Raw genomic sequence first — 22,322 nt, forward strand, 5'->3', positions numbered from 1 at the left:
CCAGGTAGCACTAGCAGAGCCTTCCCCAATGTGGTACCCTCCAGATTGTTTTTGGACTACAACTCCCATCATCCCTGACCATTGGCCATGCAGGCTGAGGGGAGTTGTAGTTCAAAACATCTGGATGGTGCCCAGGTGAACTACAGCTCCTATCAGCCCTAGCTGACATGGCCAACCCATCAGGGCTCATGGGAGTTGTAGTCCAAAACCCCATCTGACGGGTCTCAGGTTGGGTGGGGAAGGCTGGCCTAGAGGCATTACACTTGCAAAGCATTTTGACACATTGAGATTCCGCTCTGAGAAGTCCTCACTTTAGATCTCACCTCAGCCACAAGCTCACTAGAGGCGGGCAAGCTGTCCTCTCTCTCTCTGATGCTATTTGCGTACGTGGGTGGCTGTGTCTAAAAGCAGCGAAGAGCAGTTTTTAGAGCAAACCTGAACGTTTGTTCGAGCCCAGATTTCCCTAGCCTGGGGCCCTCCTGATGTGTTAGACTACAGCTCCCATCATGCTGGTGTGGGGTGATGGGAGTTGTAGTCCAGCACAAACTGGAGGGCCCCAGTTTGGGGAAAGCTGTTCTAGTCGTCCATGTAGGTTTTGCCTTCACATTCCAGTTGGGAAGGATCTTCATCTTGGTGAGGCTCGCTTGCTGGGGATGATTTTAAGTCAAGGCTGTCCTACTTCCAGGCAGGGTTGTGGGCAAAACAGTGGAGAGTCACCAACTGCTCTATGACCGTAGGAGGTAAGTACAATGATCTATGTCGTATTTTTTGAATGGGTAAGTGTGTTTGTACGTAGGGCTGTGGCATCTAATTGCCAAGTTAAAATCAATCAATTAAAACATGTTTATTGACTTAAAATGTTGCCCTGATTAATCAGATTCTTCATTATTTAAATGTATTTTACCCAAGTACTTACAAAAATTGCCGATAGCAAACGGTGTCTTAAAAGAAACAACCCATCTGTGTGAGAGAAGGGGGAATTTACATCAGGCTGCAATTCACTGCACACTTCTCATTGAACTCAGTGGGACTTACTTCTGAGTAAACATGTACAGGATTATGCTGTTAATCTATTAATCATTGAACTGACAGCACAATCCTATACATGTCTAATCAGAAGTAAGTCCCATTGTGTTCAATGGGAATTACTTCCAGGTAAGTGTGTATAGCTAGAATTGCAGCCCAAAGCTCCTGCACTTAGTGAACTGATTTTTTTTTTAATTGGGTGGCAAGCCTAGTTGGTTATCAGCTGTCGGCTACATTGTATAGGGGCCGGGGGGTACAAGTTGTTTAAATAAAACAAATACATTTTTAACCTCCGCTATTGTGGAATACTCAGAGTTGATTTTCTTGGACCAGAACATGACTTTACAGGAAATTCTTCTGATTTCAGGAAGACTTTGTAAGATCCTGTTCTCTCGCTCTCTCTCTTTTTTTTTTTTTTAAAGGATGTTTGGGTTTTTGTATCCTGGTCCCATAGCATTTGGCATAATTCCACCATGGCTGGAATCTGTGTTTTCTCATCCAGCAAAGAGTCAAATGTTTTTCTGGGTATGGCTATGAGTAAAGCACCCCATTATGATTCCTAAGAAAAGTGTCTCCCCCGCTCCCCTAAATTGGACACTTGACTCCCTAACCCTTCTTTCCTACAATACCATGGACCAGAGAGGACTGGTTCACTCCTTCTTGAGCTTCAGGCGAGCAGCTAAAATCTTTTTATTTCATAGCCAAGCTTTTAGTATGGGCTAAAATTCTGTATCCCTTAAAAAAAAAAATGCTGATTTTTTTATCCTACCCTTGTTTTCATTGAAATAAATTGATTTGATTAATTTGAACCCTTTTTTACATTTTTTAAAAATTGTGTTTTGTGTATTTCATAAACTTTTGCACGCCTCTTTGAGTTTATTTTATATAAAAAAGCAGAGCATAACATTTTTACATAAATAAAATGGACTTTAAAATAAATGGGTGGGACAGGCAGTGATAAGCTTGGCTGGGTGGGCAAAGTGACCATAAGGAAATGTCAGGATTCACAAAGGTCCATGGGAGAAACTTGAGCCCACTGAGAGCGTGTAGAGATTGTATGAGTAAAAGGGGCTAAATACAAGTGGACTTCAGTTTGCGCAACAAGGGTTTCCCTTTCCTGCCTCCCCTTTTCAGCCCCCTGCACCCACCCCAAAGCTGCTCTGGAGGGTCACCCAGCCTTCCGGAGCGGATTTAGAGGGCTACAGGGGGAGGGGAAACTTGATCTCCTTTCCATCGGAAGGACACCATTGGGTACAACCTGAAGATTCCATTCTCTTTATCATAGCTTTGTTGGAGGAAGAAGTCCTAACGGGGAGCAATAATTTCTCCCCGATAATGCCATTTCATGTTCCTGTGTGCAGTAGGAAGTTCTAAGGCAGATCTATGGGGCCAGTTTCCTGGGGGGAGAGCATTTTGGAAAGGTTGGCTGCAATCCTATGCCCACTTACCTCATTGAAATCAGTGGGAATTACTTCTGTGTCGGCATGCATAGGACTGTGCTGTTAATAGGCCTGCAAATATACAGGTTAGGCAGATAGCAGACAACTATCACAATGCAGATTGCCAGTGGAATTTCTGCTCTGTGTACCCCCGTTTGTGGGGTGGGCTACCAGGGGGAGGGTTTCTCTGTGGGGATGTGTCCCATCTGTGGCACTCCGTCCCCATGTCTGTTTGCCCGTAGCGCACTCTTTTAGCATTTAGGCATGAGGTAAAAAATATTCTTTTTTGGCCTGGGCATTTATCAGGACTTGATCTTAATGGAAACATGCAGGTTGTTCTGCTGTCTCCTTGTGTAGTTATTTTATGAAGACGTTCTTTTAAATGACAAGTTTGTAGGCTGCCTTAGGGGACTGTGTGCTCAAAAGGCAGAGTAGAAATCTTTTTAATAAATAGAATCAGGGATAAATAGGCAGGCAGTGCTACCATGCCTGGTGCCCTGAGTTTTTTAAAAAAGGAAGACGTGTAGAGCTGCTTTCTCTTTCTTTGGCCAACTTCAAACTTTGCCATCTGTCCCTTTTGATCCCCCACCCTGCCGGTAGAAGGGGCTTCAGGTATCTTCTAAAAGTGAGTTTGACATGAAGAGACTAGCCTGATGGGTGCTTAGTAGCCCTCCAGGAAACATCGAGTCAAGTGTTGGGTTATACAAAAATCTAGGTCAGCCTTGCCTAACCTGGTACCCTCCAGTTGTGTTAGACTTCAACTCCCGTTGTCCCCAGCCGGCCTGTCCTGGAGGGTACCAGATTGCAGGAAGGCTGATCTAGAGTTGGAAGGGCGTTTTGCATAACGGAACACATGCATGCACCCCCCCAACCCAGCTTTCAGCTTGAAATTTGCACCGTGTGCAACATTTTGAAGATTTTGTACCTAGGAGGGTTTTAGCTGAAGGTTTCCTAAATTTCTGTTCTTCCCCTCTCACATCCCTGGCTCACAGAATCCTCTTGAAACAACAACCCTGGTCCCTCAGGAATGAATGATGTTACATGCCATGCTGAATCAGACCAAGGGTCCATCTAGCCCAGCATTCTGTTCATGGCAAAGATCATTGTAGAGAGATCTTGATGTTCCTCTTTGATGTCCCCACATCTGTGTTAAGATCATTGAAGTTCACCGAACTTTGTGTTAGGATCATTCCTCCGTGAACAGGGCTACCATATAGGGTGGCCACTTAGACATTGCCAAAAAAGGAAGAGGAAATGCATTACTAAAAAAAAGAGGACATAGATCTGCATAAAATGTGCATGTGCTAATTTATAGGTATAGATGCAAATTTAGACAATGTCCATAATTTCAATAGAAATACAGTTGTTGTTCAGTCATTCAGTCGTGTCCGACTCTTCGTGACCCCATGGACCATAGCACACCAGGCCTTCCTGTCCTGCGCTCTCTCCCAGAGCGTGCTCAAGTCCATATTCATTGCATCGGTGATACTATATAGTCATCTCATCCTCAGAAATACAATACATCTCGCCATAGTAGGAAAGACTGTGACCATCTGTGTGTCTGCTCAGTCTGCTGTCCAGGTGCTAACTGGATAGGCAACTTCAAGGCCGCTGGGTGTTTTCCCTTCTGATGGTGCTCTGTATTTAAATTGCACTGTCCTCTATAAAGTAGAACACAGGAACCACCCTGTCCAATGAACTGAATGGATCTGCAGAGATTTTTTTTTAACCTGGCTCTCTCCAGTCCTAGTTCAGCGTGGTGACCACTACACCACACTGCCATTTAGAAAACTCTTGCCTAGTTTGTTTTATTTATTACATTTATTTCCCACTTCTCCACTAAAATAGTGCCTAAGGCAGCTAGTAATAGAGATAAAATAGATTATAATTAAAACATTAGGACTCATTAAAGAAACACACACCTAATAAAATATATCAAATAATAAAATATATTTGCCTTTTTATAACATAACATGAAAATGAGGGACCTGTGAATTTTGAAAGGAACATATTTAGACAGAATTATTGCAGTTTATGTGGTATGCATCCCTAATATTGAGCAATGATGCTTTTTTGATTTTGTTCTCCCTGTGCTGACAGCATTTTCTGTAGAGAATCTTATTATTGTAGAACATTGAAGTGTTGGCTGAAATCTCAGAGTGAAGAACAGGGAAAATCCCAGTCCCAGTGGCCAATATTTAAAACAAAATGTTTCCCATCTGCTTCCACCGTACTTAGAGAAAATTCATTTCATTCATAACCAAGTTTAGCATTCACTCCGGGTAATTTTAATGTTATGCCTCTTTCAGGTTGCCTTTGCAACCTTTTTCTCATAGTCCAGGCATTTCTAATCCTCTTCCTCTTTTTCTTTTTTATAGACTCCTACAGGGATGAACATCTCTTCCCACCCACTGCAAAAGGAAGGGGAGCATACAAGACTCTCCCCCTCTCTCTCCCAACCCTTGTACCAGTGCCAACTGTAGCCTCCACTGGTACAGAGGATGGAAGGGAGGGTGGTGCAGAGATGGGACCATTCAGAGCCTCCCAGTTCTGCCGACTTCTCTAAAACAGGGGCAGAAGCAACCTGCATTGACCCTTCCCTTCGACCAGCCTTGAAAGCAGATGATATTATTTGGTCCATGACAACCGCTGCCTCTACTGCTAACCCAGACTTGACGTTCCCCTGTTTTAGCTTTCCCCAACCTCCAGATATGTTGACTTCAACTCCTAGCATTCCTGACCATTGGCCATGCTGGCTGGGGCTGATGGGAGCTGGAGTCCAAAACATCTGGAGGGCCCCAGGTTGGGGACATCTGCCTTATTTGGCTGTGGGGAAACCCTCTTTTCACACAAACTTTTCTTTTGGAGTTGTATCTGCTATCAAAATAAAATCTTCTTCCTCTGACCCAATGTGATCCAAAGGGTTTTTGATTGCAGTGATGCAGAGCCTTTGAACGTTTTGGTTTGGGGTGGGGAGGGTTGGGTGGTGTGCTGGGGAGTCTAGCAGACACATGGAACGCAGTCAAAATTGGAGAGGGGGTCACTGAGTAGAAAGGGGCAGGTAGAGAAAGTGTGTCTTCCCTATTAAGGGCTATTTGTGCATGGGAGGCTGGGCGCCATGGGGATGCAGATAGGCATAAACCCAGGAGCGTGGGATGAGAATGAGAGACTGCAGGAGGAATGGGAGGGCAGTTGGAGAATGAGCAGAGCAGAAGTTAAGTGTTAGTTTACAATTTATTTATTTATTATTAAATTTATTAATTGCCAATCTCGCTGGTCACCCAGCCACTCTGGGCGATGTACAACATACAATAAAACAGTTTAAAACAATAAAATTCTACAATAAAAACATTTTCTAAAATACCCTAACCCACCCCAAATGCCTGCCTGAACAACCACGTTTTTAATGCATGACGGAAGCTCATTAAAGAGGGGGCATGATGGAGTTCCCTAGGGAGGGAGTTCCACAGAGTGGGGGCCACCACAGAAAAGGCCCTCTCCCTCGTCCCCACCAGTCTAGCTGTCCTGGCTGATGGGACAGAGAGAAGGCCATCCGAGGCTGATCTTGTTAAGCGGCCTGTCTGGTGCTGCTGGAGGCGCTCCTTAAGATAGGCTGGGCCGGAACCATATAGGGTTTTAAAGGTCAAAACCAACACCTTGAATTTGGCCCGGAAAACAACTGGTAACCAGTGCAACTCCTTCAGCACTGGAGTGATGTGATCTCGCCAGCGGCTGCCTTTAATCAGGTGAGCCGCCGCATTCTGTACCAGCTGCAGCTTCCGAACCGTCTTCAAGGGTAACCCCACGTAGAGCACATTACAGTAGTCTAAACGAGAGGAGACCAGGGCATGTACTACCGATGGGAGCAGATGGTCGGGAAGGAAGGGGCGCAGCCGCCGTATCAGATGGAGTTGATACAGCGCTGTCCGGCTCACAGCTGACACCTGAGCTTCCATGGACAGCTGGAAGTCCAAAATGACCCCCAGGCTGCGGACCTGGTCTTTCAAGGGTAGCCGTACCCCATTCAACACCAGGTCAACATCCCCTAGCCTCCTCTTGTCTCCCACCAAAAGTACCTCGGTCTTGTCAGGGTTCAGCCTCAGCTTATTCCTCCCCATCCAGCCACTCACCGTCTCCAGACATTTGGACAGGGATTCTACGGCCAACTTTGGTGAAGATTTGAATGAGAGGTAGAGCTGCGTGTCATCCACATATTGATGACACTGCACCCCAAACCTCCTGATGATAGCCCCCAGCAGCTTCACATAGATATTAAATAGCATCGGGGAGAGGATGGAACCCTGTGGCACCCCACAAGTAAGTGGCCACGGGTCCGAAACCTCCTCTCCCAGTGCTACCCTCTGGTACCTGCCGGAGAGGAAGGACCGGAACCACCGCAATACAGTGTCTCCAATGCCCAACCCCTCCAGGCGGTCCAGGAGGATACCGTGGTCAACGGTATCAAAAGCCGCTGAGAGGTCGAGGAGAACCAGGAGGGAGCATTCACCCCAGTTGAGGGGTGGGGGAGAGAAATATGACTTGGGGGGAAAACATGATAGAGCAGGGGGTTAGAACCTCAGGCCCGTGGGCCGGATCTGGCCCTTTTGGAGTTCCAGCCCAGCCCAGCCCAGCCCTTCAGGTTCCCCAGATGCCCCCACCCCCTTTCCCTGCCCCCACCCCCTTTCCAATGATTGTTTGGTGGTATTCCAGCTTTTATGCAGCTTTTCCCCATTTTAAACTGTTGAAATGCCTCTCCTAAGGCTTTGTTACCGACTGTAGAAGCTTTAAGCAAACATTTGCTTGCATTTTTGGCCCTGCCCATTTTGCCTTTGGCCCTGCCCACCATGGGAATGCAGCCCCTCAGAGCTTCTTCGAAATGGAATGCAGCCCTCTGGCTGACAGTGGTTCAATGCCCTTGTGATAGAGCCACCCTCTCCCCAGCTTGCCCCCCAGATGTGTTGGACTGCATCCCCCACCATGCTGGGGCAATGGGGGTTGTAGTCAACACATCTGGAGGGTCCCAGGCTGGGGAAAGGCTATGATAGGGGTTTTATCACATTATGCATGCTGTAGGGAAGCGTGGGTAGAGAGTGGTTTTTCTGCCTCCATACCAGAGCTCAGGGTCATCTAATGAAATTGATTCAGGACAGACAGAAAGGAAGCGCTTCTTCACACTGGGCATGGTTAATCTACAGAACTCCCTGCCACAAGGTTAGATGGCTTTAAAAGGGGAATAAGAGGGATCCAATTGGGAGAAGTATATTGGCCTGAATGGGGCATTAGGCCTAACAGGCTACATTAAGGGAGCAATCCTATCTAGATAGGCAGCTGCCTATCCAAAGCAGGGCAGGAGAAGCATGGAGGGGATTGTTCCCTCCCTGTTTCTCCTGCCCTGCTTCGGCTAGACAGCCGATCGCAGCTGTCTAGCCACAGGAGGACAGAGCGGGCAAGGAGGCTGCTGTACGACACGTGGGGTATGTCATACAGGCAGTTACACTCTCCCCGCCCCAGAAATGCCCCTTTGCGAGCACGGAGGACAAGGCTGTTCCAAGGCAGCACACAAGTGTGGGGAGGTCGGTTCCCGGAAAACCAGATATCCTGTGGCCATCTAGCCGCTGTCTAGCGGCCATAGGATTGCTCCCTAAACCTCCCATGTTCAGTGGATTGCAGTTGCTGGAGGGGATCAGTGAGGAGGACTGTATAGCAATAGCAATTCCTGCCTTGCTTGGGCCCTTCCTGGATGCATCTGGAAGGCCCCAAGCAAGGCATAAAGCTGGGGGCCCGACCAGGCAGATCCAGCAGAGCTGTTCTTACGTTCAGCCCCAGCAAAGTAATTTGGGGGACGTAGCACCCCTTTGGGATCCAGCACAGTGGTCTTGGGGCAAAGTAATTTGGGGGACGTAGCACCCCTTTGGGATCCAGCACAGTGGTCTCGGGGCAAAGTAATTTGGGGGACGTAGCACCCCTTTGGGATCCAGCACAGTGGTCTTGGGGCAAAGTAATTTGGGGGACGTAGCACCCCTTTGGGATCCAGCACAGTGGTCTTGGGGCAAAGTAATTTGGGGGACGTAGCACCCCTTTGGGATCCAGCACAGTGGTCTTGGGGCAAAGTTCCAACCACTTTGGGACCACTGACATAATGAAAAAACCATGGCAGATGGTCACTGGGTTCCAAAGACCCTCGTGTGGGCTCTCCCACGCTGGAGGCGTTCAAGACAAGGCTGCACAGCCATCTGTCAGGGATGCTGTGACTTGGATTCCTGCGTTAAGCAGGGGGTTGGACTCAATGGCCTTGTAGGCCCCTTCCAGCCCTACTGTTCTATGATTCTATGCGTCCCACGTTGTCCCATTTTGGCTGGCACTCTACCACCACACACCTTCAAGACCTGTTTGCCTCTCCAGCTGACAACCCACAAGGATCTCCTCCTTGTAGCCTGCCCCTGCACTGCCACACACTGTTATAACTGGGGCTGCTGACCTCCCCGTTTTACCCCAAGCCTCCTTGCGCTGCTGATGCTCTACAACCCCCTGCCCACATCCCAGGCCCTCGTAGTGTCACTGGGTGTAGCGGGGAGGAGAGGGGCGTCTGTGCCTTGAGCTGCCATGTTGGAAAATTAATGTTTGCAGGTGCTGTTCGTCATGACGTAGTGTAGCCTTCTCTAACCTGGCGTCTTTCAGATGTTTGGACTTCAACTCCCATCAGCCCTAGCTAGCATAGCCAATAGTCAGGAATGCTGGGAGTTGTAGTCTAACATCTGGAGGGCACCAGGTTGGGGCAGGGTGATGTAGTGCTACACAGGTGAGAAGAAGCTACATCTGCTTTTACACAAATGTCCGAGGGCAGAGTTCCTGCACCTTTATTGCACCCGATGACCTCCCAAATCTAGCTTTCTTAGCCCCCAGCACATGTGCGTACCTCCTGCCCCCAAACTACATTTCTCAGACTGGGCCTCAAGCTGTGTCTGTTGCCATTGTATGCTGAAGAAAAAACACAGAGCAATGTAGAGAGAGAGCATGAGCAAACTATGTTAATTTCTTCTCCCCTTGGGATTAACTTCAGAAGTTGAGAGGTACTCTATAGCAGGGATGCGCAGAAAGTCAATTTGCAAATGTTTTGAATGTCCACTCCCAGCAGGGGCATTGCTGACAGGCGATGTTGGTGGGGGCCTCTGGGAGTTCAAGTCCAAAACACCTGTAGGTCTACCTTCTGCCCACCCCACTCTATAGAGTTTGTCTGGAGAACAATATGTAATGAACCCAGGTGTCCTTCCTTATCTGCTCCATCTTAATTGATAGGTTATGCATGGGAAGGTGGGGAATGCACTCTGCATGTGCACAGGAGCATGCAACGCTTCATGTTTTCTAGTAATGGCATTGAAAATAGATCTGGGGTTGAGTTCACAGGTTCCAAAGATGAGCCCATTTTAATGACAACTAAATTAAGCTCTGCTTTGGATATATCACAACTTTTCATGCCTCCATTATTTTTTCCCTGGTAATGTGGTGCCACCCAGAGGCCTTTTCTGGGAAGTGCATTAGGTGACTTACAGGGCACTCCTATATATGCAGTAAGTCCCACTAAGTTCAGTGAGACTTACTCCCAGGTAAGGAGTGCAGTTTCAAAGATTGTTGGAATATAATATTTTGTTTCCTGCCAATAACAGCCTCTCATTCGCTTCCCCTGGCAATTGCTGCTTGTTTTCCTAAGCACATAAAAACACAAAGGTAGCCTTGTTGGTCCATGAGAAGAAGAAAAAAATAAAAATCCACAGTTAAGCATAAAAGTACTGCCCACTGGTGGATTTCAGTTGTTTTCTATAAGCTTAGGGCCAGCCCTATCATTAGAGTGAGGTGTCAGATCTTGGGGGCACAGAATGGCAACAAGGTGTTGGAAGACAGAGCTAGTGTACAAAATTATGCATGGTGTGGCGAAAGTGGATAGGGAGACATTTTTCTCCCTTTCTCATAATACTAGAACCCAGTGGGGTCATCCCATGAAGCTGATTGGTAGGAGATTCAGGACAGATAAAAGGCAGCACTTCTTCACACAACGCACAGTTAAACTCTGGAATTGACTCCCACAAGATGCAGTGATGGCCACCAATTTGGACAGCTTGAAAAAGGGGATTGAACAAATTCATGAAGGAGAACGCTATCAATGGCTACTAGTCCTGATGGCTCTGTGCTACCTCCAGTATCAGAGGCAGTGAGCCTATGTGCACCAGTTGCTAGCGAACATGGGCGGGAAGGTGCTGTTGATGTCATGTCCTGCTTGTGGGTTTCTTGTGGGTAGCTGATTGGCCACTGTATGAACAGAATGCTGGGCTACATGGACCCTTGGTCTGATCCAGCATGGCTCTTCTTATGTTCTAGCACGGTGTGTGTTATGCAGCCTGCCCCAGGGTGTGTTTCCCTTAGCTAGCTTGCTGCCCTCAGTTTTGAAGATGAAACTGCTGGTTGGGCCAGCTTTTGTACGTGGAATGGGAGGGAGGGAAACATCGTGTCCATTACCTGAGGCAGCAAAAGGTCTTGGACCAGCCTTCCTTTCCCCCTACCTGTTTCTAAAAATCTTATATTCCCTTGCAGCGGGGGTGGGGGACATGTGGTCCTCCAGAAGTTGTTGGACTGAAACATGCCAGCATAGTTAATGGTGAGGGCTGATGGGAGTTAGTTGGAGGGCTACATAGTCCCCATTCCTGGGGCCTACAGTGATCGAGAGTGCTATATACCTTCCCCACCCCCCACCAAACCAAAGAGCTTGTTCTAGGTCAATGCTGTTGCTCTCTACCACTCCTCTTGGCTTCCAAGGGAACCCCAGTAGTAGTAGTAGTAGTAGGTAGGGGGCAGCCCAAGACATGTTGGTGCCTGAGGCGAAGAACAAGAGGGAGCCCCCTTCCAGCCCACACACAAAAAACGACTTGGCTGGCAGATTAATCTGTCTTAAACACTGCAGCATGCTAATTTAGGGGGTGCAGAGTAGGCCTCATGGCACACAGGTCTGTCCTCGGACACCTTGCTGCTGCCGCCCGCCTGAGGCACCTGCTTCACTCTGCCTAATGGTAGGGCCAGCCCTGGTGGTGGTAGTAGAAATTGCAGTAGTTATTACCATAATCAGTGGTACAAAATGTGTGGTATTTTACAGACACATGCATAAACTTATTCACTATGTGCCACAATTTTAAAAGCAATTTTAAAATTAAAATTACTTATATATCAGATTCACTGAATAATCAACTCACTCCTAAAATATTCCTTCACATTTCAGATTTTCAGTATTTCAGTCTGGTTGGTTATGCTTGTTTGGCTGTATTTATGCCAATATTGAAATAATATTTTAATACACTCCACGTCATCAGTGTATTTTTTGCCATCTTGAATGGATGTACAATAGGTGAGTTTTAAGACATTTCAACATAGCTCATTTCATTTCTAAGACAGCAATCCTATGGTCCCTTGGAGAGCGTCTCAGGGATCATAGGATTGCCTGTCAAATCCTTCCGAGGTCGGAGACTGTACTCCCTCCCTTGCCCCCTCGCAGCCGGCGCAGGGAGAACAGTGCCGGCTGCCTCTCCGAGCTTGAAAACTCAATCTTGGAGAGGGGAACAAGGCGGTGTTCCAGTGGGCGTGGAGGAGAGGAGACTGGAGAAGCCAAGATAGGAGTTATTCTGAGCTTCTTCCAGCCTCTTTCCCTTCCTCTCTGGAGCGCCCGCAGTAGACAGGCTAAAAAGCCCATCTAGCAAATTCTGCAGAGTGGGAGGACAGGGATACAAAGATTGCTTCTACTGCTCCTCCTGCCCTGCATTGGATGAGTGGATGTCTCTGAGTTCGGGGGCTTCTAATCACTGAGGGTGCAATCAATAGGACAGTACCCTAAGATATTAAATTTGGGATTTCTGAGTCCTTCTAGTGTTGTATTATTAAGATTCTAGCTGCTATAATTAAATGAAATATAACCTCAACATCATGTCTTGATCCAATATCTTTAAAGTACCTAAAATTACAATGAATGGATCATAAAGGTACTCGTATTCCAACCATCAATCAATTCACTTCCCCCCCCCAAATAAATGCCAAAATCTTTGAATTTTAGGATGACAGTGATAGTTTCCTTTGAACCCAGAGCCTTTTGGATGTCTGTCTCTGAAGTGTCCCCATCCCACCCTACCTGCAAAGTAGATTGGTTCACCATTGTTCTAACCATATAAATGCCATATAATACTTCAAATCCAATTATAGGAAACCAGAGAGAGAGAGTTAAAGTTTATTATGGATAGTGCAAACATCTGAATTACATACATTCCACAGCAAAATGAATATAAATACACTTCTAGACTATGCTTTTGACCTGATTTATACATCTAAGCAGTATGGGAGCCATTGTGGCATGATGTTTCCTGCTAGAGACTACAGATGTATTACTTATCTCTGCTGATGTATCAGCTAGCTCTCCATGATCAAAATATCTATCCCATTTCATCCAAGGTGAAAGATGTTGAGTTCCTTGCAAGGGCTTCCTTTTAAGCTTCTTGGTCCCTGGATTTGACAAAGTGTGATCTCTTTGTCTCTTCCCAGGATATTTCTGGGGCCAAGTTGATCAATCTAGTATAATGCATTCTCCCTCTTCCTTTACCAGAGTTTTACCCACATCTCATACAACTGCTAGATGCAACAATTCATTTTTCACTTTGGATAGGCTTTTACCAGCAAGGGAGTGTTTCTCAGATGAGGTAGAAACTAATTTAACACGGTCCCTGGGATGACATCCATGGCAATAATCATGTTGGGGTGACAGAAACACATGGGGGAGTCCAAGGTGCACTAAAAAGTGTCACATCTTGGATCCTTTGAGATGCTCTTGGTCAGGTTTAACCATGTACTCATACTAAGGAAGGATGAAAACTCTCATCAGAGACACCTCCAGAAGTACACAAGCAATACAAGAGTAAGAAAGACTCACTTCACAATTGCTCCCTGCAATTCCCTCAATTGAGCAAAGACACAATAAGTATTCAGAGTGGCCACTGTAGGGCAGTAATTTGCACAGGCATTGAGAGGTTCACTGAGATGTCATCACACTTTCTTTTCTACATGAGGCTGTTAATCCACTCTATCTACTTTCGGTTTCGTCTCAGAATTGAGATCCAAGAAGAGCATCCCCTTTCCTGCCTTTCTGCTACATAACCTCTAGGTGGCACTGTGGTATCAGAGAATAGCATAATTACACAAGTGGAAAAAGCTTTCACAAATAATATCGCATTTTTCTGCTCTAAAAAACTTGCCCAAAGTGATGTTTAAAAACAGAAGCGAAACTGGAGGGTCATGACATCATCTAAAGAACCTGTAAACAACAGTGAGTAGGGAATGACGAGTACACAATAAATGCCTCATGTAGAAAAGCTCCAATAGCAAACTCAGATGATGAGTGCCGACTAGATTAGCACCAAAACAGGACCACTGAAAAACAAGAAGGAAGTATTAACATGCTCAGGGGAAGGTTGTTGTTTTTTTTTAAACAAACCTAAGGGGTCAATGCCCCCCCACAACAGTACAATGAGGATTGAGTATGCTCAGTAGCTACAAAACGTTGCATGTCAGTTGAAAAAAGAAAAACAGAAAACCAGAGGTAGAGGATGTAGAGGGCATGGCTGGTTGCAACCCTGAACAGGAGCACTCCTGATAGGACTATCTAGAATAGACTGCAACTTTTTCTTGTTGGTCCCATTTATATCCATTTGTATCTCATTCTCAGTACACGTCAAGCCTCTCATACCCAGACTGGCTGTTGCCTATAAAAATTAATGCCAGTTTGTTGTTAAGGTGCCAGAGGACCTGGCATTCTTTTCACTACCGACTTCAGTAGCATCTCCAAACACTTTTAGTACAGGTCTGGTTTGCATGATGTGGTCAAAACTGGGAGGGGGCATGTTTAATGACAAAAAATTGCCTGTGGAAATCCCACCACCACCTCCATTTTGGTGGTAATTCTGGGGGCCTTTGAAAGGGGGCAAAAATACTTTCCTATTTAGAGTGAAGGCAGGAAGTTTTAAAATGTCATCACCTAACCAAATCAAATTGACAAAGTGACATCATGACATCATCTTGCTGGCTGAATGGGTCACATAAAAGACCAGCAGGAGAAGGTTCCCCAAAACAAAGGAGAAGCAAACAACTGTGTGAACCACAGGGAACCCTAACAGGAATATATGAGTACACAAAAATATGGGATTTAAGAGATATACAGGTTTATAACTTGCTTCACAACTTCTTCAGGCAAACATTTCTTACAGTTGTCTTCCTTCAGAAAGACACTTCTTTACAGACTTCTTCACAGACTTCTTCAGACAAACATTTCTTTACAGATTTCTTCCTTCAGAAAGACATTTTACAGTTTCCTCATTACAATTCATACAGTTCTTGTTCCAATTAGTCTCAGTTGGTTCTAGTGAACTTAGGGTGGACAGAGGGGATTTCTACTCCAGCCTAAAACCCTGCATTTAAAATGGGGCTTTCTGCTTCCGTTTTAAATGCAGGATCACAACTGATTCCCTTTACATGTGCTTCCTTCTCTGTAGATGGCTGTTCCCATCGCGTTATGTTTCCGTGAAGAGGCATTATACATGCTCCAGGTTCAGCAATACTTGCTCCTGGGCTCCTGCCCCTTTCTCTCCCTTTGCACATTACTGGTGGATGGGGACTGACATGCGGACAGCCCCTCCACCGATCTCCCTGGGCCCCGCCTCCCTCTTCCATGCTTTTGGCCAGTCCCTGCCGCTCAGCCCCTTTGCCGCTCCTCCACTCTGCCGCCCGCCCTCTGCCTTTCTGCTGCTCTGCTGCTCTGTTTTGAACAGGCAGGCTGAAAATGGCAAGGAGCCAAAATGGCACAGGAGTGGGAAGGCTGAACACCCCTCAGACCTTTGTCACCACCTTCAACATGACCATGCCCCCAACAACCATGCTCAGTGCTTCATTCACGCTAGGGGAGAAATACATGGGGAGGACATGACGCTCCATTTGCCCATATCTGGAAAATACCCCATTTTTTCCATTTGAGGAAAACATGGGATAGGTGGGAGGAAATCATGGAATAATGGCTGGAAAATGACAACGTCATGTAATGGACCCGCACAGTTCAGTGAGTGAGCAACCATGAATGCGCAATAAACTTGAGGAGTAGAGATCCCCCTAGAGAATATGAGGCAACCCACTGGAGAAAACCTTCCATGGGGAGATAAATCTCTACTGATATGAATCTTCCTGAACTTTAACCTTCCACTTGAAAAGAGACTGGGCTGCTGAGACCAGAACCATTTCTTGGAGCAACCTTCTTCAAAAAAATTAAGCTTGGGCCTACTTGTTCCTACACTGACTACCAGAAGGGAAAGTGTGCTTGTAGGTGCCATCTCAGCCTCTATGGCAGCCTTGCCCAACCTGGCATCTTCCAGATGTGTTAGACTACAAATCCAGTCATCCCCATGCTGATTGGAGGTGATGGGAGTTGTAGTCCAACATTTCTAGAGGGCACCAGTTGGGGAAAGTTGATATACTATGGGGACTCGGTGTGTGTGTGTGTATAATATATCAAATAATATTTATACCAAGAAAAAAATACAATATTTATACCAAGAAAAAAAATATAATATTTATACTGAGAAAATTTCCCAGCTACTTTTCTGGGAATGGAGAACAATTCCTTCAAAGTTCATTCGCAATATGAAGGGGCTTTCCAGGCCAAGCGACAAAGGACAGGGATGGGTGGGGGAAGGTATTGTATGTCCTTCCTCTTCAGCCATAAATACACTAGGGGTAAATGTTATGTTTATTTCCTGATATGATCCAGGTATGTTTATTTCCCCAAATGATCCTCCCCTTGGCACTAGGACAGCGGAGGAGTGGCTAGGCTGTCTGTTATCCAAGGCCCTTATCTGTTAAGGCTGCCTTGCCTAAGCACACAAACAATAAAGCCCCATTGAAATCAGTGGGAGATCTGAAGGCATAGGAGACTGGGATAAATTGCACCATTAGCCTCATGCAGGCTGCCAGGCAGTCTCCAAATGTCAAAAAATGGACCGGCATGAGACCATGCAGAAACAGCAACCAACAGTACTCCGGTAATATTAGGACTGGTCCAATGGCGACATCTGTTGTGGGGATTCCTCAGCGAGAGTGGATGTTGGCTGGGCAAAGCACATTTTTCTATAAACCTCCATGATAGATTTCAAGCCCTGATTCAACTGCCTCCACAACAGGGTGTCTTCCACGTTCACAATTCTAGGACATGATTTATGGTCTCTGAGCACGGAGGTCCCATTTTAACAAACATTTTCCTCAGTGGCCTTTGTGGTAAACATTCAGTCTATGTATTTATTATATTTATACCCCGCCTTTTTCCCTCTTGCAAGGAACCCACGCAGGCTTATGTGCTCCTCCTCCTCTCCAGTTTATCCTCACAACATCCCTGTGAGATAGGCTAGGCTGAGAGTCAGTGACAGGCCCAAAGTCACCCAGTGAGCGTCATGGCCAAGTGGGGACTAGAATCCAGATCTTCAGATTCCTAGTCCAACACTCTAACCACTACACAACACTGGCTCTGAAACTTTTTGGAACTTTTTTTCCTCCAAGAGTTTCCTATTTCTGCTTTATGGCAATAGATCCCTCCAAAAGGACTAGTTCTGGGACTTTGGTGGATGAAAATTATAGACTCCCTCAATTGCATAACATAAGAATGGGCACCAGATCTCTATACACTGCTCTTCTACATACAGGTCCCCTAACCAACCCGCTGTGATGTGCTTGACCTCTCTGATGGTGCCAAACCATCCCAGAACTGTATGTACTCCAACCTGGTTTCCCCGTATTTAGCTATTTCCAGATGGGCAGCTGCTAATAGATAAAGAATAATCTCTTTGTGCATGATCTGGAGTGCACTGAAAATGGAAATAAGTGCTAACATTGGATTCGTTTTAATTATTTGCTTAACATATAAAAAACAATCAAAAACAGTCCCACCGCATATACATAAACAAGGCACACACATTATATCCTCTCCAGCATAAGGTACCTCTTTCATTCTCAAATGCCACAGTCTCTCTTTTGTCCCTTTTCACAGACACACGCAGAATTTTATCGGTCCCTCTTCTAACAGTTTTCAGAAACGAATATCAGTCTATCTAAACTGCAGACCTCATCTCGCAAAATTTCTGGACTTTTCTGTTTCTTCCCTCATCTCCTACTTTTTGTTCTGCCTAGCCTGATGAAGAGTTCTAGGGAACTCGAAAGCTTGCACATTTCTGTGAAATGTTGATTAGTCCTAATAAAGCTATTGCCCAACTGTGGATTTGGGATTTTTTTTCTCATGGACCAGCATAGCTATCTTTGTGGTGGGAGTTATCCACTGAACAGTACAATCCTATACATGTCTACTCAGAAATAAGTCCCATTGAGCTTAATGAGGCTTACTCCCAGGTAAGTGTGTATAGTAGGCTTACTCCCAGATAAGTGTGTATAGCAGCCTTCCCCAACCTGGCACCTACCAGATGGATTTGACTACAACTGCCATCACCCACAGCCAACTTGGGGACAACAGAGGTTATAGTCCAGCACATCTGGAAGCTAGCTGGTTGGGGGAGACTAGTGTATAGGACTACAGTCTAAGTCCAGAGTGCTGGTAAAGAAAGTGTGGCACCTTCCTTTTTTCCCATTCAGAGCATTCCAAAGAGGTCCCAATGGCAGTGCAGCTAGTGCTGGACATTGGACTCCCATTTTATTCCTGTAGTCATGATACTGTGACTATCCAAGGAAGTTTAGAATGCAAAACTTCACATGCTTGAAATACAGATTAAACAACTATCAGGTGGATCCACAGTTGGCTACAGGATTGTACTCAAAGAGTGCTTATCAATGGGATCTTCTCAAACTGGGGAGAGGTAACGAGTGGGGTACCGCAGGGCTCAGTCCTGGGCCCAGTGCTCTTCAACATTTTCATTAATGACTTGGAGGAGGAGGTGCAGGGAATGCTTATCAAATTTGCAGATGACACAAAATAGGGTGGGATAGCTAATACCTTGGAAGACAGAAACAAAATTCAAAGTGATCTGGATAGGCTGGAGTGCTGGGCAGAAAACAACAGAATGACATTTAATAGGGATAAATGCCAAGTTCTGCATCTAGGAAAAAGAAACCAAATGTGCAGATACAAGATGGGGAACACCTGGCTCAAAAATACTACAAGCGAGAAGGATGTTGGAATTGTTGTAGATCAAAAGCTGAAGATGAGCCAACAATGTGATGTGGCTACAAAAAAGGCAAATACTGTTTTGGGCTGCATTAATAGAAGTATAGCTTCCAAATCCCAGGAAGTACTAGTTCCCCTCTACTCAGCACTGGTTAGGCCTCATCTGGAGTACTGTGTCCAGTTCTGGGCACCACACTTTGAGAAGGATGCAGACAAGCTGGAGAGGGTTCAGAGGAGGGCAACGAAGATGATCAGGGGACTGGAAACAAAGCCCTATGAAGAGAGACTGAAAGAACTGGGCATGTTTAACCTTGAGAAGAGAAGATTGAGGGGAGATATGATAGCGCTCTTCAAGTACTTGAAAGGCTGTCACATAGAGGAAGGCCAGGATCTCTTCTCGATCATCCCATAGTGCAGGACACGGAATAATGGGCTCAAGTTACAGGAAGCCAGATTCCAGCTGAACATCAGGAAAAACGTCCTGTTAGAGCAATATGACAATGGAAGCAACTACCTAGGGAGGTGGTGGGTTCTCCCGCACTGGAGGCATTCAAGATGAAGCTGGACAGCTGTCTGTCAGGGATGCTTTGACTTGGATTCCTGCATTGAGCAGGTGGTTGGACTCGACGGCCTTATAGGCCCCTTCCAACCCTACTATTCTATGATTCTATAGATCAGGGTTGGCAAATCAGTTGTTGTTGTTGTTGTTGTTGTTGTTGTTCTAACCAGGGGAGGATGGTGGCTGCAGTTTTGGTGGGGCAGATTTCTGGGTTTTAGTCACAGCCAGCCAGAACTCTAAAGGAGCTATCCAAGATTCTGAACCTTATCTCCCAAATGGATCCAACATCTTGGATAGCTCCTTTAGACTTCTGGCTGGTTGTAACTAAAATCCAGAATAGAATGGAATGGAATTCCGCCCCACTGAAACTGGAGCCACCAGCCTCCCCTGGTTCTAACATATCAGGAATGTAGATGCAGTTGTAAAACATGGAATGGTGGTTGTGGAGAGGCGAAGATAAATTTTAGTTGTGTGATTCACAAAAGACTAATACACATCGCTGTCTAAAGCGGCCCCCTGCCCCCGACCATTAAATCCAGGATATAAAATTACTTAGCAGCACCACTGGGTGTCAATATAAGAACATAAGAAGAGCCCTGCTGGATCAGACCAAGGGTCCATCTAGTCCAGCATGATTCTGTTCACACTGTGGCCAGCCAGCTGCCCACAAGAAACCCACAAGTAGCACATGACAGCAACAGCATCCTCCTGCCCATGTTTCCTAGAAACTGGTGCACACAGCCATACTCCCTCTGATACTGGAGGTAGCATAGAGCCATCAGGACTAGTAGCCATTGACAGCCTTCTCCTTCATGAATTTGTCCAATCCCCTTTTTCAAGCTGTCCAAATTGGTGGCCATCACTGCATCTTGTGGTAGTGAATTCCATAGTTTAACTGCACTGTGTGAAGAAGTCCTTCATTTTATCTGTCCTGAATCTCCCACCAATCAGCTTCCATGGGATGACCCCGGGTTCTAGTATTATGAGAGAGAGAGAAAAATATCAAAAACCCATTTTTAAATTCCCCCAAGAGACATTCACTGACCACTGAGGAACATCAACCAGTCATTCTGGCCCATAAAGATTTTTTGTGCAAACCCCAAACTGTGATCCAGCACTACTTCATGGCAAACCTTGAAAAACAATAGTTCTAGTATTTATTTAATTAATTTCATTTCTATACTTCCCCATAGGCGAAGCTCTCTGGGCAGTTTACAACAGTATTACTTATTTAAATTATGTTTATGCTGTCGTTCAATTCTATTTTCAGAACAGTTTAGAAAAAAGGAATAAAACAATTAAAATGTGCATTAAAAAGCTATACTGAGCTAACGGCCCAATCCTATACATGTCTACTAAGATGTAAATTGCATGGAGTTCAATAGGGTTTACTCCCTGGTAAGTGGATATGGGATTGTTGCCTAAAAGTCACAAAATCATAACAGCAACATAAAGCGGTCAGGATTAAAACTGGATCTAAAATAGCTGGGGAACATAAAAAATTGGATCCAGATTTAGTTATGCTTAGAGTAGTCCCATTGATTTCAGTGGGTCTACTCCAAGCATGACTAAGTCTGGATTTAACCCAGAATCTTTGCATGGTCCCAGAAGAGCAATAAGGCAGGTGCCAAATGAGCGTCTTGAGGTACCCCACTGAGAAGGCCCTCTCTCTAGATAACCACCCATGCCCCCTCAGGAGGCCTTCCGCTTTTGCCAGGGGTGGGGACTGTGTGGCCTTCCAGATGTTGGTGGACCTATCAGCCCTAGCCAGCATAGCTAATGGTGAGAGATGATGGGATTTGCAGTCCAACAACATCTGGAGGGCCAAAGGTTGCCCACCCCCTGCACTATTCGTGTTCAGTCATCAGATAACAACCCTATGACAATCTAATAATTCCACTTATCACAGTCTTGAAACATGTGATGTTTTTGTTTTTATTTTATTTTTCCTAAAGCTTCCTTCATTTGGAAAATGATTTCTTATCTCATATTGCCCAGAATGGAGAGTGTTATGCACAATCCACGCATGCCTATATGCATCCGGGTGACTCAGGCTTTGAATTTTGCACGTAGAATAAATATGTATCCACTGGATACAGCTGATCTGAGATGTTGTGAGCTGTTTCCTCTTTTGTTCTGGGAAGTCCTGCACACAGGAACGTGCAAAGGTGCAGTGAGCCAAAGAGAAACAGGGAACATGACAGCGAGGGGAAGACCTGGCAATACAGTCTGAGAAGTCTTTGCTACACAAGAAGGTGGTAACTGCCAGATGAACTAATTGGCCCAAGACATTTTGCTGCCTGAGGCAGAACAACAAACAGTGACTCCCACCCCACCCTGGCCAAGGTGCATAGTACCCAAGGCTGGTCAAGTGATTTTGGCACCTGAAGCAGGAAATCCCACAAATGCCTCTGCCTGGGAGGAAGGCATATAATAACACAAATATATCACAATTTGCTGCCCTTTTATGATACCCAAAGTCAGCTTCTGGAGGCAGCCGCTTCACTCTGCCTAATGGTAGGGCTGGCTCTCACCCATCAGGACTTGTGCTGTCTTTGAAAGTATGGTGTGACTTACAGCAGAGTTGCTTTATATAGAGAAAGTGTGATGACACAGCATTTAGTATTGGAGACAATAAATGCAGGGTAGAGCCAGTTTAAAAGAAGTTCAAATCAACTTACTTTGTTAGTGCTTTTATACACATCATCAGAGAAGGCTATCTAACACTGTTTAACCACAACCATCCCCTAAAGCTCGGTGTGTGAGCGTAAGTACGTAAAGGCATGAGATATATTTACTTGCTTCCTTCAGGGAGAGAGCTTCATGGTGCTTGTTGCAGAGGCAAAAGGGAGGAACAGGAAGGAAGAAGAGGAAGAGGAGGAACAGGGAGAAGGAACTGATCAGACTACAGAATAGTCTCTATTGCCCCCTACTGTCTGGAAGCATGCGGAGTTATTCCTATTATCCTACATGCTGGACAGTGCTGTAGTGGTAAATTTTGAAGTGGAGCTCATCATGACAGCCCCCATAGCCATGTCCCCCAAGGGAGTCCAAAAATTAAGGCCAC

General features: G+C 45.8%; 2 long non-coding RNA genes across 2 annotated transcripts; one reads left to right on the forward strand and one right to left on the reverse strand.

Moving 5' to 3' along the window:
* The first annotated feature begins 653 nt into the window (after positions 1-653).
* LOC146341201 (uncharacterized) lies at positions 654-5,370 on the forward strand. The gene is made up of 2 exons (XR_014783859.1): positions 654-740; positions 4,844-5,370. It is a non-coding gene; the product is annotated as an uncharacterized LOC146341201 (long non-coding RNA).
* Positions 5,371-17,410: 12,040 nt separating this feature from the next.
* LOC146341202 (uncharacterized) lies at positions 17,411-22,109 on the reverse strand. The gene is made up of 3 exons (XR_014783853.1): positions 21,937-22,109; positions 19,654-20,229; positions 17,411-19,417 (listed from the first exon to the last, which is right to left on the reverse strand). It is a non-coding gene; the product is annotated as an uncharacterized LOC146341202 (long non-coding RNA).
* Between the last annotated feature and the right edge of the window lie 213 nt (positions 22,110-22,322).

The sequence above is a fragment of the Heloderma suspectum genome, chromosome 6 (genome assembly GCF_057233095.1).
Source record: "Heloderma suspectum isolate Gila_16-S chromosome 6, 16-S_ref, whole genome shotgun sequence".
NCBI classification, from domain to species: Eukaryota; Metazoa; Chordata; class Lepidosauria; order Squamata; family Helodermatidae; genus Heloderma; species Heloderma suspectum.